The sequence below is a fragment of the Pinus tabuliformis genome, chromosome 3_2 (genome assembly GCF_031772625.1).
Source record: "Pinus tabuliformis cultivar Carrire ecotype Pingquan chromosome 3_2, CPIR1, whole genome shotgun sequence".
In the NCBI taxonomy this organism is placed as follows: Eukaryota; Viridiplantae; Streptophyta; class Pinopsida; order Pinales; family Pinaceae; genus Pinus; species Pinus tabuliformis.
In genome coordinates this window covers 876,469,646-876,485,932 of record NC_142302.1, presented here as the reverse complement: position 1 = coordinate 876,485,932, position 16,287 = coordinate 876,469,646, and the positions used below count along the sequence as shown (strand labels likewise).

The window sequence follows — 16,287 nt, the reverse complement described above, 5'->3', positions numbered from 1 at the left end:
CATGCAACAAGGCTTCTATTATGGTTTTGTGGAATTTGAGTCATCAAGTTCTATGCATAGTACTATAGAGGCATCACTAATTAACTTTGGTGGACATCCAACATATGTTGAGGAGAAGAGGCCTGCTAGCCCCATAGCTATATGTGGACGGTTCCCACCTGGGAAAGGTGGCTTCCGAAATGATAAGCCAAATCGCACCTCAAAAACCACTGTAGGAAAAGAGGAATGATTCACCAGAATCGTTCCCTCTTATAATATTTAGTTGCAAAACTAATTCTTATTCCAGAAAATCGTTAAAACTTATAATCTTCTATATTTTAATTGGCTAAATTAAAAGGCCTAGTTTGTAATTCGATGCTATATAAGAGATTTCCGAGAGCAAGAACATTTAGTCAATTAATTAGACAGACAAGAATTAGGAAATCGATCAAGCGAGAGGCAGTGCACACGAAGGGAGCACGCAGAAGGGAAGAGGAGCTGTCCCAATGTAGCATCACACATTTATCACCAGTAGATCACTCATATCGTCTTGCTGGAGTTGAATGTTGTCTTCTTGATGTAAAGATTTTTTTTTAGGAATTAATTGAAGCAATTTTCATCTATGTTCTATCTATTTATTTATTGCATCTAATGATTTTGACTGTTGTGTGAACTAGGTTAATCGAGGGTGTGAGCTGGCTGGGTTGGCTGCCAGACCAGCTCACCACCGCTCTTCATTTCTTAAATTAATTAGCATTTAAATTGTCATTTACTGTGTGAAGTTTATTTAATAATTTATAGTCTCTTTCCTTCTCCAGATTGATGTTATTTAATTTGCTGCAACATTTTCCTTTCAGCTCTAAACTTCATTGATTTTCCGCATTAAGAAATTTTTCCTGTACTTGAGATTTGTGCTTACACTTGGGATATTTCTTCATATCAAATTGTGTCCCTCCAGTTGTTATTATTCATAAGATCAGCTTATGCTTGATGAGCTGTAATTGATTTATATTCTAGAACATGAAAACGATGTAAGTGATTATGGTTTTGAGGTACTGACATATTCATTCAATCTATGCTTACAAAAACCATATATTAATTGTATGTCACGTTGCCGATCTTAATGAAATAAAATTGCGTCAAGTTGAAAACAATAATATTTACCTTCCATTAAACTTCTGGATAGTTATCCATGATTTATTTTCAGGGTCAAGGAAGGTGAGATTCATATTAATTTAATTTCATTCAAAAGTTATTTACGAAGTAGATTTACTCACTGATCCTTTCAAGTTAATTTCACACAGAATTAGTACAAGAAGAATTAGTATAGGTAGAATGATTTTGAATTGCTTTTGATTTCCTTCCAGCATTTATAGTCTCTCGATATTGTGTTGACACTGTTTGGTTTCTAGTTATAATTTCCTTTCTAAATTTCCTTTCGCATTGTTAATTGCCTTTTATTTCTCGCATGATTTTTTTGTTTGGATTGGTGTTTCTTAAATTCTCTTTGTTGGCATTATGATTCTGGTTTGGCTCTATGGTACAGATGTTGTACTTGATGGCAGCTCACTCAAGTGGCAAAATTCTATTTAGGCTCTCAAAATGATGGAAAATAAGAGGTTTGCAGGTGCATCTTTCAAAAGGTGCGGACCTGCAGGTTCGCCGTCCAGGAAGTGCGGACATACTCGCAGGTTATCCGTTCATAAGGTGTGGTCCCCTAGTTCACTCACTCCAATGCAGAGAAGCACGCTCACGTGGGGTTTCTTATGTTTGGCCCTTGGTATTTAGCCCGTCATTCATGATCCTATGGTTTTGGCCCGTGGTTTAGGATCTAAATTATTTGAACCCCTGTTTGGATCCCTTGTATTGGTTTTCGATGGTTTTGACCCATGGTTTGAATAAGGGCTTGCCTATAAAAAGAAAAAGAGATCACTTGGCTAGACACTTGTGAAATTTGAATATCTTAAGATCTAAAAGTTTGGGTGATTGGTTTTAAAAGCTAGATCTAAATCAAGGAGAAAATTTAAGGCAAATATATTGATAAGTCGTGATATCTCGGGCACATGATCAGATCTGTGGATCTGACTGACTGTGGCACATTGGAGGATTGTTAATTTGGCCCTAATTAGAGGTTCGTAGGCGATCCATAGCGTGAGTGCGGGGGTACGCAGTGCAGGAGAAGGCGCAGTGTGGGGGTACGCAGCAGAAGGCGCAGTGCGAGGTACGCAGTGCAGGAGAAGGTGCAGTGCGGAGGTATGTAGGGAAACAGAAGAACAAGTCGTGGAGGTACACTGTCAGGTGGGCAGTGCAGGTGCAGATCTGAGCAGGGGTACGTAGGGCAGCAGAACGAGTGGTGCGGAGATACGCAGAGCAGTAGACCGACCAGGTGCGAATCTATGCAGTTTAGACACAGAAGATCTGCGGGTATTCGCAGGCCACTATTGGTGAAGTTGCAGACCTATCTTGAAACATTTGTTGGCTGTCTTTTATCTATTGTTGCAGAGTTCTGGGTTTAGATTTCTGGTATTACTTTTATGTTTACATCTTTCTGAGAAGTTGGGTGATTCATTGGTTGATTGTATAAGGATATTGGTTGATTTTCATGTACTTGATGATTATTTGATCTTCTTGGATCCAGTTTGAAAATTAATGAAACGTGGTCCCTAAAGAAGTAAAAGAGCAAAGGGGTTTGTAGCTCCCTTCTAGGAGAGACTGGAAAACGAGAGAGAGTTGTAGCTCTCTGCAGGTTGCAGCCTGCGTACTGGTAAAGGACTGCACCAATAAAAAATCCTTGTAAAAGAAGTTTCTAATTGAAAGAAGATAGAGACATATTGCAGCAGGTGGTTTTCACCCACATTGGGTTTCCACCTTATATCTGGTGTTCTTTGTTGTGCTCATCTATTTTTCTTGTTCTTGTTCATTATTATATGGCACTGACATACAAATTAATGACCAATATCTGAAGAATAAATTAAAGTATAAATCTGGAAGGCATATTGAAAAGAATTTGATAATACTGATTCACCCCCCTCTCAGTATTATTTCCAACAATTGGTATCAGAGTAGGTTCTTCAGAAGAAGCTTGATCGCTTGAAGAAAGATCTTTCATCATGAGCAACTACGAGAGGGAAGCATCAATCAGGCCACCAATTTTTTATGGGAAAAACTTCGTTTATTGGAAGGTAAGAGTTACTGCCTATCTTCAATCTCTTGGTACAGAAGTCTGGGATATCATAGATACAAGGTGTACTTTTCCATCAGCAACTCCTACAGATCCGGCTGAGAAGAAGAAATATGAAACAAATGCAAAGGCGGTTAATACTCTATTAGGATGCCTATCTCAATCAGAATTTGTTAAGGTAATGCAGTTTAAATCCGCAAAAGAGATATGGGACAAGATTGGTGTGAGCTATGAAGGAGACGATCAGGTAAAACGAGCAAAACTTCAAACCCTCAAAATTCAGTATGAAAATCTCAGGATGTATAATGATGAAAGTGTGGCTAATTATTTTCTTCGTGTAGATGAGATTGTTAATTGTATGAAAAATTTGGGTGAAGAAATAAAAGAGGCTGTTGTGGTTGAAAAAGTTCTAAGATCTTTGTCCCCTAGGTTTGAATCTAAAGTTTCTGCAATAGAAGAAAAAGAAAACCTACAAAGCCTTAAAATGTCACAGCTGCACGGAATTCTAACTGCTTATGAAATGAGGAAAGGAGGTCCATCAGACAGGAGATAAGTTGCCTTCAAGGCTTCAGGCAAAGGAGAGTAGTATGAGTCAGGACACGTGTCAGAAGAAGAAGAAGAATCAAATTTTGTCAGAAATATTCAACGGGGTACTGGTCGTTTCCGAGGTAAGTTACCTTTCAAATGCTTTGCTTGTGGAAGAGTCGGTCACTATGCTGCCAAATGTCCTCACAAGGATAAGATTGACAAAGGGAAGGAACCTGTTAGATGGAACAAGAAACAGAATGCAACTAAGAAAAGTTACTACACTCATGAAGACAGTGATGTCCTATCAAATAGTGACGAAGATGAACGAGGTAATGATTATAAACTTTTAATGGCCTTTCAAGATGATGATTACATGGACGCTATAGATGTAGATGGTTTTTATGAAGAGATTTCTCGACTCAAAATATGTTTAGAAGAAAAAGATATGATCATTGATACTCTGCAATTCCAACTTGATGAAAAAGAAAAATCTCTTGAGAGGTTAGAATGTGAAATTGTTGGCCTTAGAAAAGAAATGGAGAAAACAAAGGCTCTTAATCTTAAATTTGTTAAAGGATTTGAAACTTTGGATGAGATTATCAATGTACAGTGTTCTCCACTAATCAAGATAGGTCTGGGTTATAATGGAGAAACATCTCAAGCATCCACCTCAAAGAGTTATCTTGATGCAGCAAGGAGGAATGAGAAAAAGCCAAATGGAGATCACCAGGTAAGGCAAGGACAAATTACATCAAGAACAAACAAAGACTACCAGGTAAACCAGGGGCAATCCATCTTAAGGGTGAACAAAAGCTACAACCACCCACAGGTAAAAACTTCTCAATTTGCTTCAAGAATGGATGACAATAGAAATTACAATAATTTGGCTGGTAGATTTGATAATCGCGGAAGTTTCTTCAATGGCCAATGTTTCTCTTGCCATAACTTCGGTCGCAAAGCAGATCAATGTGTTGCTTATAAGACAATCATGACTAGAGAAGCTCAAAAACAAAGAAGTATGACTGGGATTACGAAAAGGACCTATAACAACTTTTCTGCCCTTGAAAATGAAATTGAATGTTCTATCTGTAATAACTTCGGTCATGAATATTCTGAATGCAGGAGCAGGTTTCGGCAAACAAAGGAACAAGCCTCAAGCACTAGAACATGGAGAATAAAGGAACCACAAATAGAAAGATGTGGGATAGCATTTTATGCAGAAGGACAAGAAAATCTATGGTACATCGACAACGGATGTTCGAAGCATATGATAGGTGATAAAGAAAAACTTGAATCATATACTGCTTTAGAGAAGGGAAAGAAAGTTTCTTTTGGAAATGATACCCCTGCAGCTATAAAAGGAAAAGGCACTGCTCAGTTGAAAGAAAAGGTCAAAGCTGGAAATGTTTTGTATGTTGATGGCTTGAGGCATAATCTACTAAGTGTCAGTTAGATGTGCGATCAAGGAACAGAGGTAATATTTCGATCAAATGGATGTAGTGTTCATGATCTTGATACAAGAAAAACAGTGATCAAAGGTAGAAGAACTCCAAATAATCTATACATATTTGAAGAAGGACAACAAAAATGCTATTTGAGCAAAGATGATGAACATTAGTTATGGCACCGGAGGTTGGGGCATCTAAGCTTTTCACAAATAAGGAAAGCATGCAAATACCAAGCAGTTCGTGGTCTTCCAGATATCAAAATTCCAGACAACACCATATGCAAATCATGTCAGTTTGGTAAGCAAACCAGAACTAACTTCCCTGAGAAGGAAGGATCAGCCAGCGGGCCTCTTGAACTAGTCCATACAGATGTTTGTGTTCCATTTAGGACAAGGTCACCTCGAGGAGAAGAATACTTTATATTATTCATTGACGACTTCTCCAGGATGGTTTGGTTGGGACTTATGAAACACAAGGACAAAGCATTCGAAAAATTCAAATCTTTCAAAGCCTTGGCTGAAAACGAATCAGATCACAAAATTAAGTGCCTTAGGTCCGACAGAGGTGGGGAGTTTACCTCAAATGAATTTTTCGATTTCTGTGAAGAACATGGAATAAGAAGGGAATTCTCTATAGCTAGGACTCCTCAGCAAAATGAAGTGGTGGAAAGGATGAACAGAATGGTCCAACAAATGGCTCGTGCTATGCTTGATGAGTCTGGGACTCCTGCAATGTTCTGGGGTGAAGCTGCTTTTGCTGCGGTTGTTATTCTCAACAAAACAAATGTCCGAGTGAACAACACTCAAACTCCTCATGAGCTCTGGTATGGTGAGACTCCATCAGTAAAGCATTTCAAATTTTTGGAAGCAAATGCTATATTAAGAATAATGATGAACAGCTTGGCAAACTTGAACCTAGAGCAGATGAAGGCATTCTCCTTGGTTATTCTCCCCACAGCAAAGCATATAAGTGTTACAATAAAAGACTTGGAAGAATTGTTGACAACATTGATGTAGTGATTGATGAAAAAGGATACATTCCTAGGCAAGTAAATTATGAAAATATCGAAGAAGATGAAGACTACTCTCCAAATCAGATTGACGATGAAGAAGAACCTCAAGAGGCACCAGAGGAATAGATAAGAATAGAAGAGAAGACTCCATCCAGGTACGTTCAGAAGAATCATCCATAATCTCAGATTTTGGGGCAGAAAGAGGCAAGTGTACAAACAAGAAGAACAATTGTAGAAGCCTCAAGCTATTTGGCATTACTCTCCTCCACTGAACCACAAAATGTAAGAGAGGCATGCAAAGATGAATGTTGGGTCAAGGCAATGGATGAAGAACTTGAGCAGATCGAAAAGAACAACACTTGGGAGTTGGTTCCTAGACCAAAAGATAAGAATATCATAGGGACAAAATGGATCTTCAAAAATAAGTTGAATGAAAATGGGGAAGTAATTAGAAACAAGGCCAGACTTGTTTGTAAAGGGTATGCTCAACAAGAAGAAATAGACTTTGAAGAAAATTTTGCTCCCGTTGCTAGACTTGAGGCCATCCAAATGTTCCTTGCTCCCTCAAGCTTTCAGAAGTTCAAAGTATTTCAAATGGATGTAAAATCAGCCTTTCTGAATGGAGACTTAGAAGAAGAAGTGTACATTGAGCAACCAGATGGGTTCATCCTTGGGAATGATCCAAATCTTGTATGCAAACTAAAAAAGGCTATCTATGGTCTTAAATAGGCTCCAAGGGCTTGGTACTACCGCTTGGACAAATATCTTCATCAACAGGGTTTTTCAAAGGGATCAGCAGATAGCAATCTTTATATAAAAATTGAAAATGACAAACTACTAATACTTGTTGTGTATGTTGATGATATTATCTTTGGCAGCAATGAAGAAGCTATGAGTCAAATCTTTGCCTTGGTGATGCAAAAAGAATTCGAAATGTATCTGCTTGGAGAACTGACATATTTTCTTGGATTGAAAATCCTACAAAATGAAGGCGGGATCTTCTTGTCTCAAACTAAGTATCTCAAGCAGATTTTGAAGAAATATGGCATGGAAGATGCAAAACCAGTATGTACCCCCATGGTCACAGGATGTAGCCTCAGTGCAAATGATGAATCAGCAGCAGTGCATCAACCAACCTACAGATCCATGATTGGAAGTCTTCTTTATTTGACAGGTACCTGACCAGACATCATGCATGCAGTGGGAATAGTTGGAAGATTTCAGGCAAATCCAAAGGAAACTCATCTTCAGGCAGTGAAGAGAATTTTCAAGTACCTTCAAGGAACTCAAAACTATGGTTTATGGTATCCTAGAGATACAGATCTCACACTTCATGCTTATACAGATGCAGATTGGGCCGGAAGCGTGGATGACAGGAAGAGCACAAGTGGTGGTGCATTCTTTATGGGTTCCAGATTAGTATCTTAGTTCAGCAAGAAACAGAGTTCGATTGCTTTATCTATAGCTGAAGTGGAATATGTGGCTGCTGCATCTTGCTGCGCTCAACTCCTTTGGATGATGCAGACCTTGCAGGATTTTCAGATCACTTGTACTCCACCTATCTCCATATTATGTGATAATACAAGTGCAATCAACATTTCAAAGAACCCAGTCATGCATTCAAAGACCAAGCACATACCGATCAAGTATCACTTTCTGAAGGAATAAGTGCTTGAACAAAAGGTCAAGTTGGAGTATGTTCCTTCGAAGGAACAAGTTGTTGATATACTCACCAAACCATTTCCCAGGGAGACCTTTGAATACCTCAGGAAAAAGCTGGGGGTTGTTGATGCATCATCATGTTGTTGAATCTCATCTGTTTCAGAGATTGTTGGTTGTATGCAAGTTTCATATGGGGTATACGTGTACATTTTCTGGGTTGCAGATTGGTCGAAGATCGAATGGCACAGGTTCAGGGGGAGCATATAATGAATTTTTGGCATTATGGTAGAAGATCTTGGAGGAAGTACAGAAGGAGATCATGGATGCTGATCTGAATAGTGCTGCAATATGTCTCTATCTCTTTCATGGTCAATTATGGTGTTTGGTGGATTATGGTTCTTCTTGAAGAAATTTCATTCCTTTTACAGATCTGGTTTATAGTCAAGGGGAGCATGTTCTCAGGGGGAGCATAACCCTTTGCCCTTGATGTCAAAGGGGGAGAATGACATTGAGGATCTTGAGGTTGCCATCAAGTCCAAAGGGGGAGATTGTTGGCATTATGATTCTGGTTTGGCTCTATGGTACAGGTGTTGTACTTGATGGCAACTCACTCAAGTGGAAAAATTCTGTTCAGGCTCTCAAAATGATGGAAAATAAGAGGTTCGCAGGTGCATCGTTCAAAAGGTGCAGACCCGCAGGTTCGCCGTCCAGGAAGTGCGGACATACCTGCAGGTTATCCATTCATAAGGTGCAGTCCCCCAGTTCACTCACTCCAATGCAGAGAAGCATGCTCACGTGGGGTTTCTTATGTTTGGCCCTTGGTATTTAGCCCGTTGTTCATGATCCTATGATTTTGGCCCGTGGTTTAGGATCTAAATTATTTGAACCCCTGTTTGGATCCCTTGTATTGGTTTTCGTTGGTTTTGACCCATGGTTTGAATAAGGGCTTGCCTATAAAAAGGAAAAGAGATCACTTGGCTAGACACTTGTGAAATTTGAATATCTTAAGATCTGAAAGTTTGGGTGATTAGTTTTAAAATCTAGATCTAAATCAAGGAGAAAATTTAAGGCGAATCTATTGATAAGTCGTGATCTCTCGGGCGCATGATCAGATCTGTGGATCTGACTAACTGTGGCACATTGGAGGACTGTTAATTTGGCCCTAATCAGAGGTTCGCAGGCGATCCACAACGTGAGTGCGGGGGTACGCAGTGCAGGAGAAGGCGTAGTGCGGGGTACGCAGCGCAACAGAAGGCGCAGTACGAGGTACACAGTGCAGGAGAAGGTGCAGTGCGGAGGTACGTAGGGAAACAGAAGAACAAGTTGCGGAGGTACGCTGTCAAGTGGGCAGTGCAGGTGCGGATCTAAGCAGGGGTACACAGGGCAGCAGAACGAGTAGTGCGGAGATACACAGAGCAGTAGACTGACCAGGTGCGGATCTGTGCAGTTTAGACACAGAAGAGATGTGGGTATTCGCAGGCCACTATTGGTGAAGTTACAGACCTATCTTGAAACATTTGTTGGCTGTCTTTTATCTATCACTGCAGAGTTCTGGGTTTAGATTTCTGGTATTACTTTTTTGTTTACAGCATTCTGAGAAGTTGAGTGATTCATTGGTTGATTGTATAAGGATATTGGGTGATTTTCATGTACTTGATGATTATTTGATCTTCTTGGATCTAGTTTGAAAATTAATGAAACGTAGTCCCTAAAGAAGTAAAAGAGCAAAGGGGGTTGTAGCTCCCTTCCAGGAGAGACTGGAAAACGAGAGAGAGTTGTAGCTCTCTGCAGGTTGCAACCTATGTACTGGTAAAGGACTGCACCAGTACAAAATCCTTGTAAAAGAAGTTTCTAATTGAAAGAAGATAGAGACATATTGTAGCAGGTGGTTTTCACCCACATTGGGTTTCCACCTTATATCTGGTGTTCTTTGGTGTGCTCATCTATTTTTCTTGTTCTTGTTCATTATTATATGGCACTGACATACAAATTAATGATCAATATCTGAAGAATAAATTAAAGTATAAATCTGGAAGGCATATTGAAAAGAATTTGATAATATTGATTCACCCCCCCTCTTAGTATTATTTCCAACACTCTTTTAGTGCAAGATTTCATTTATTGATGAGATTAATACAAAAGATAGACTAGCATTTGTTTTGCAAGTTGCCAGGGGATTTCTTTGGCATTTCCAGTGCTGCAACCCGAAGTTCACAAACTATCCGAATTGACAAATTAAATGTTGGTACATTTATAGACCCTATACTGCACCCAAAATTTTGGCATTGTTGTCAGGGAGGCGCTCAAGGGATTGACCTTCGTGATCTCCCGCATTTTTTTTCCTTCACCTAATTTCTCTTGCAATTTTATGTTCTTCGAATTGATTTCTTTCCTACACTGTTTCGTTAAGGTTTCTCATTTTCTATGCTTTTGAAAGAACTCCCCACCCTATACACACACACACACACCATTCATGTGCTTAGGAATGTACCAGTGGGCTTGTTAAAAATAGGAAAATGGTATTTTGGGTAATCATTTAATGAGGAATTTTTATGCTGCTACAGAGACATACAATTCATCCAATGAGGAATTAACAATTAAAAATTTTAATATTTTGATTGAACATAAAAATGATATTATTAAATATTTGACTTTGAAATTAGATGATTTGCAGGAAGAGTGGGAGAAAGATGAAAACCCACTGCTCATCTTTTGTGCCAGCTGTAGAAAGAAACACCTCCTTGGAAATTGTCCACTTAGTAGCCTAAAAAATTTCAAAATTTGTGGATAGGATGACCTAACGAAACATCTCCCAGCACTACCAGGATTACTAAAGGAATTCAAAAAATCAAGTAAAGAATTGAATCAACTACCAGGTATAACCCAAGACCCATCACCATTTTATACTTGGAATAATGTTTATCATCCTGAGCAGGTTCCTCAACATGTTTATAATCTTGTAGTTTCATGGCAAACTTTTAATCCTCCTCCAATTCAACACCCTACTTCATGGCCGCAATGGCCCTCTCCTTGGCCCTCATCCTCGAGCCAGATATCTCCATGCCCTCAAGAATCATTTGGATCCTTCTCTCTAGCGCAATATCCCATGCAAATTCAATCACTTGAGCATCAACAACAACCACAATTTCTTTCCAATGCACCATTAAGTTATCCTCCTCCATTGTCCCAGCTGCATGTGCAACCTTACCCTTATCCATACCCTAACCCTAGTTCATACCCTTATCCTAGCCTTGATCCATACCCTAGCCCTAATCCATACCCTAGTCCTAACCCAAAGCCTAATCCATACCCTAACCCTAGTCCATACCCTAATCCTAGTCCATACCTTATACCTAACCCTAATTTATACCATAACCCTAGTCCTAACCCAAACCCTAATCCATACCTTAGTCCATACCCTAGACCTAACCCTAGTCCTCATCCAAAACCTCGATCTAACCTTAGTTCAAAGCTTAACACCAATTCAAATTCAAAGCTTAGTCCAAGCATTAACCAAAACCCTAGCCCAAACCATATCATAAACCCTAATCTAAACCATCAGGTTGCACAACAGTTTCAAACACCTATTCTTCCCATTGAAAAAAATGCTACATCTTCCATGTTTGGAAAGGGAATGAATTTGGAAACTTCCCCCATTACTACATAGCATTCATCCCGGGAAGATATAATTCAAAGACCACCAGAGGAGCAATTTTTCATTGGAACTTGTTTTGAAAATGTTGTTGAAACTCAAAACCCTAGAATCTCTCTCAACCACTCTTGTCAATATGAAAATCAAATATTTAAGCCTATATTTGAGGGATTTATCTTGTCTTTCACTAGATTCTTTTTGCCTCCAGGAAAGTGATTATCAAACTGTGGAAGACTCGCATCAGTTGGAGAATCATATATATGTGGATTCCATTGAACCCTGGTTTCAAAGTAGTCATCAAGCCATATTATTTCCTCATCATTCAGAAACTCTTGGTACCATATCAATTGAAGCAACTGGTTTCTCATGCTTTGGTATGTCTTGAAGTCTATTCTTTAAAAGTAAGTGTGAGTATAATCAGCATTTTGTTACACACATGGCTTCATTGGAAGTATGCCTTCAATTAAAGGTGATATTTCTTTATTTAAAAATAGGGTAGGATAATAGGAGAATAATGAATAAAGATGCATAACAACACTCTTGAACTTGTGATTCCCTAAAAGCACATATTTTGAAATTTCTATTATCATGCACTCTCATGGTAAGACTTGTCAGAAGAAATTTACACTTAATACCTCATATTTTAAAGTGACTTTGATTATGGATTAACATATCAGTAAAGGATATTGTTATAAGTTACATGTAATACTTTTCTCCTATCCTTAGAAACTATTATTCAGAACATCTTTTTAAGTCCTCTTTAAAGGGATCAATGAAAAACCTCCTATGATGGACCCCGCCTACAAAACTATAATAAGATTTCATAAAGAACCCTAGCATGATCAACTCAAGGAATATTTTTGGTCATTATCTGAGATGTTTTTAATAAGTTCTTAGGATAGCATGACCAAACAGTAAATAATAGTAATTAAAACTTTCACGCCATCCTACACTCTTAAGGAGTAGATTTGCTTCCCCACCTATTAAGTAACCCATCTACGGTTAATCATAACCATAGTTTTCTTCTAAAAACATAAACGAATTAATTGAGGGATAGGAGGTCTCATTGCGAGTCGACCTACTATGATCATGGGTCCTGAGGAGAATGACATTACCGCGCTTGTCACCAAGCTAGGGTAATGGATTTTAGTTGAAAAACTAGAAGACGAGAGGTCTCATCACGAGCTGGCTTGTTCATTCTTGTTAGTTCTCGTGAATGGCACTGTCGATAGCTGGTTACCAAGCCAAGACAACGAACTTCAATTAACTTCTAAAAATAGAAAAAGTAAAATATTCTTAAACAACTCTGAATCTATATCTAATAGGTGGGACAAAAGAATTTGATAAGGTTAAAAGGTACCCCTGTCGAGGCTATGGACGCCTGCTGGCAGCAGGACCATGCATATGGTATTAAAGTTAATTTTACACTATGATTTACTTGGTTGTTTTTGCCTTTCCCTGAACTCACTATTAATCTCTTTGATAATGGCTTTAACATCCTTCTATTTTTATGCCTTGGATTTCTATCTTTTTGGAATGATTTTTATGGACATGGGACCCTTAGCGAAGGTAGGTCATTATACCTAGACAAGAGAGCTTTACTTATACATGGATAATGATAAGATAATCACTGTGGGAAGGTATTTCTATGCCCACTTTTAACACTATGGTTTCAAAAAAAAAATCAAGTCACTCATATTTACAACGAGGATATTAAAAGTGAAACTTCTAATAGGGTATCCCTCCAACATATTCTTTTGGAAATTTTAAAAGTTAGCTATTTTATTCAAGTAATAACACCATCCGTGCAATTTATTTTTTCATGGCAGCTTTCGTTTTAGGCTTTCTTGAAATCATTTTTAGCAAATAAAGAGTCCAGCAGACACTTTGTTTTAGAGCAATCTTTCTCTAGCACAGGAAATGTGACCAAGAAAAATTGCAGGAATATCATTTTGAATACATATAAATGTTTCTAATTTTTTTTTTTTGTGACGAAGTGATAGTGCCAAAGTTGCTTGCATGAGAACATGCAAGATGGTCAACATGGGGGGATGTTGGGCTTCCAATTTGTCTTATTTTCATTCATTTCTCTCATGTTGTTGTTTGGTTAAATGATTAATTGTTGTGAATATTTGTTACCTTCCTCATTTGAACATGATTAAAAGATTATTAACTAAGGTTTGTATGTTGCAGGTATAAACATTAATTCGATCATGTCTTATACAACCTTTGAACTTGTATTTACCTGCCTACACCATTGCACTTACCTGCCTGCACCATGCAATGGATTCCTGCACTATTTACTTGCTTGCACTCCGAAGGATTCCTGGACTGCACTCACATTCTTTGTGCCTGTACTCAAACCCTCCATTCATGGGGATCAAATTGTATGAGATGTTCACTTGTGTTGTGAGGGGGTGTGGTGGTTCTGAAGGATACCAAAAGGTTGATCAATTTGGCAATGGTAGGAGGGGTTGCTCATTTTTAGTGGTCCAAATCATATGTCCAGAAATGGGCAGAGGATTATCTCACTAGACTATAGTGACTATACAACAGAGATAAAGACTATGGACTCTCAAGATTCTTACAACCAGGGAGTTGTTGTACTAGTAACAGGTGCATTGAATGGAAAAGATGGTCTAAAATGGAATTTCACACAGTCTTTCTTCCTTGCGCCTAAGGACAAGGGCTACTTTTTTTTAAATGACGTGTTCAATTACTTGGATGAGACTCCACAGCCGGAGACAGCTAGAATATTTATTAAAGGCATTCCCGAATAGACTTCCAAGGTTCCTACTCAAATAGTTGCAGAGCCAACACCTTCACTAGAACATGTAGTTGATCAACCAGTTGCTGAATTGGATGAAGAACCTCAGGTTGAACAAGTATGTGTGCAGTCAGACCATGGAGAAGGACCAATGGCAGTAGAGGAAGCTCCAAATGTGCAGGTTCATGAAAGTGTTGAGAATGAGCAACAAGCAGTTGCTGAAGTTCCTGTTTTAGCCCAAGAGGAAGCACCTAAGAAATCCTATGTCAAGGTTTATGCACCAGTTCAGGCACCATCTATCCCAAGGACAATACCAGTAAATGTTGAACGAAAAGCAGCAAGGCTTCTATTATGGTTTCTTGTAATTTGAGTCATCAAGTTCTATGCATAGTGCTATAGAGGTATCACCAATTAAAATTGGTGGATGCCACACATATGTTGAGGAGAAGGCCCCAGAGCTATACGTGAATGGTCCCCACCTAGAAGAGGTGGCTTTCGAAATGATAAGCCAAATCACACCTCAATAGCCACTCCATGAAAAGAGGAACGATTCAACAAAATTGTTCCCTCTTTCAATATTTAGTTGCAAAACTAATTCTTATTCTAGAAAATTGTTAAAACTAATAATATTATATATTTTAATAGGCTGAATTAAAAGGCCCAGTTTGTAAATTGATGCTATATAAGATATTTCTAGGAGCAAGAATATTTAGTCAATTAATTAGGCAGACATGAATTAGGAAATCAATCGAGCCAGAGGCAGTGCTCATGAAGGGAGCATGCAAAAGGGAAGAGGAGTTGTCCCAAAGTAGCATCATGCATTTATCACCAGCAGTTTGCTCCTCTCGTCTTCCTAGAGTTGAATGTTGTCTACTTGATGTAAAGATTGTTTTTCAGGAATTAATTGAAGTAATTTTCATCTATGTTTTCTCTATTTATTTATTGCATCTAATGATTTTGACTGTTGTGTGAACTAGGCTAATCGAAGGTGTGAGCTAGCTGAGTTAGACGCTAGACCAGCTCGCCACTGCTCTTCATTTCTTAAATTAATTAACATTTAAATTTTCATTTACAGTGTGAATTTTATTTAGTAATTTATAGTCTCTTTCCTTCTCCAGATTGATGTTATTTAATTTGCTGCAATGTTTTCCTTTCAGCTCTAAACTTCATTGATTTGTCGCATCAAGAAATTGTTCCTGTACTTGAGATTTGTGCTTACACTTGGGATATTTATTCATATCGAATTGTGTCCCTCCAGTTGTTCTTCTTTACAAGATCGGCTTATGCAATGATGAGTTGTAATTGATCTATATTCTAGAACATGAAAATGATGTGAGTGATTATGGTTTTGAGGTATTGACATATTCATTCATTATATTTTTACAAAAACCATATATTACCTATATGTCATAGAGCCGATATTAATGAAATAAAATTGTGTCATGTTGAAAACAATAATATTTACTTTCCATTAAACTTCTGGACAGTTCTCCATGATTTATTTTCAGGGACATGGAAGGCGAGATTCATATTAATTTAATTTATTTCATAAGTTCTTTATGCAATAGATTTACTCGTCAATGCTTTCAAGTTAATTTCGCACAGAATTAGTACAAGCATAATGAGTACAGGAATAAGGATTTTGAATTGCTTTTGAATTCCTTCTAGCATTTACAATCTCTTGATATTGAGTCGACACAGTTTGGTTTCCAGTTATGATTTCCTTTTTGAATTTCCTTTCACATTGTTAATTGCCTTTTATTTCCCACATGATTAAATTGTTTGGATTGGTGTTTCTCGAATTCTCTTTTAGTGCAGGATTTCATTTATTGATGAGATTAATATGCAAGATAGACTAGCATTTGTTTTGCAGGTTTCCTAGGGATTTCTCTGGCATTTCTTGTGTTGTGTCTCGAAGTTCATGAACTATCTAGATTGACAAATTAAATGTTGGTACATTTATAGACCCTATATTGCACCCAACAGTCCTCCCCACCCAAGATTTCTTGTCTTCAAGCAAGTGAAAACCTGTATGATGAATTATTTTCTCCCCTTCCC

At 38.1% G+C, this 16,287-nt stretch overlaps 1 pseudogene; it reads left to right on the top strand.

Annotated features, from left to right (window-relative positions):
- Positions 1–13,963: 13,963 nt before the first annotated feature.
- LOC149183410 (nuclear transport factor 2-like) lies at positions 13,964–14,599 on the top strand (annotated as a pseudogene).
- The last annotated feature ends 1,688 nt before the right edge of the window (positions 14,600–16,287 follow it).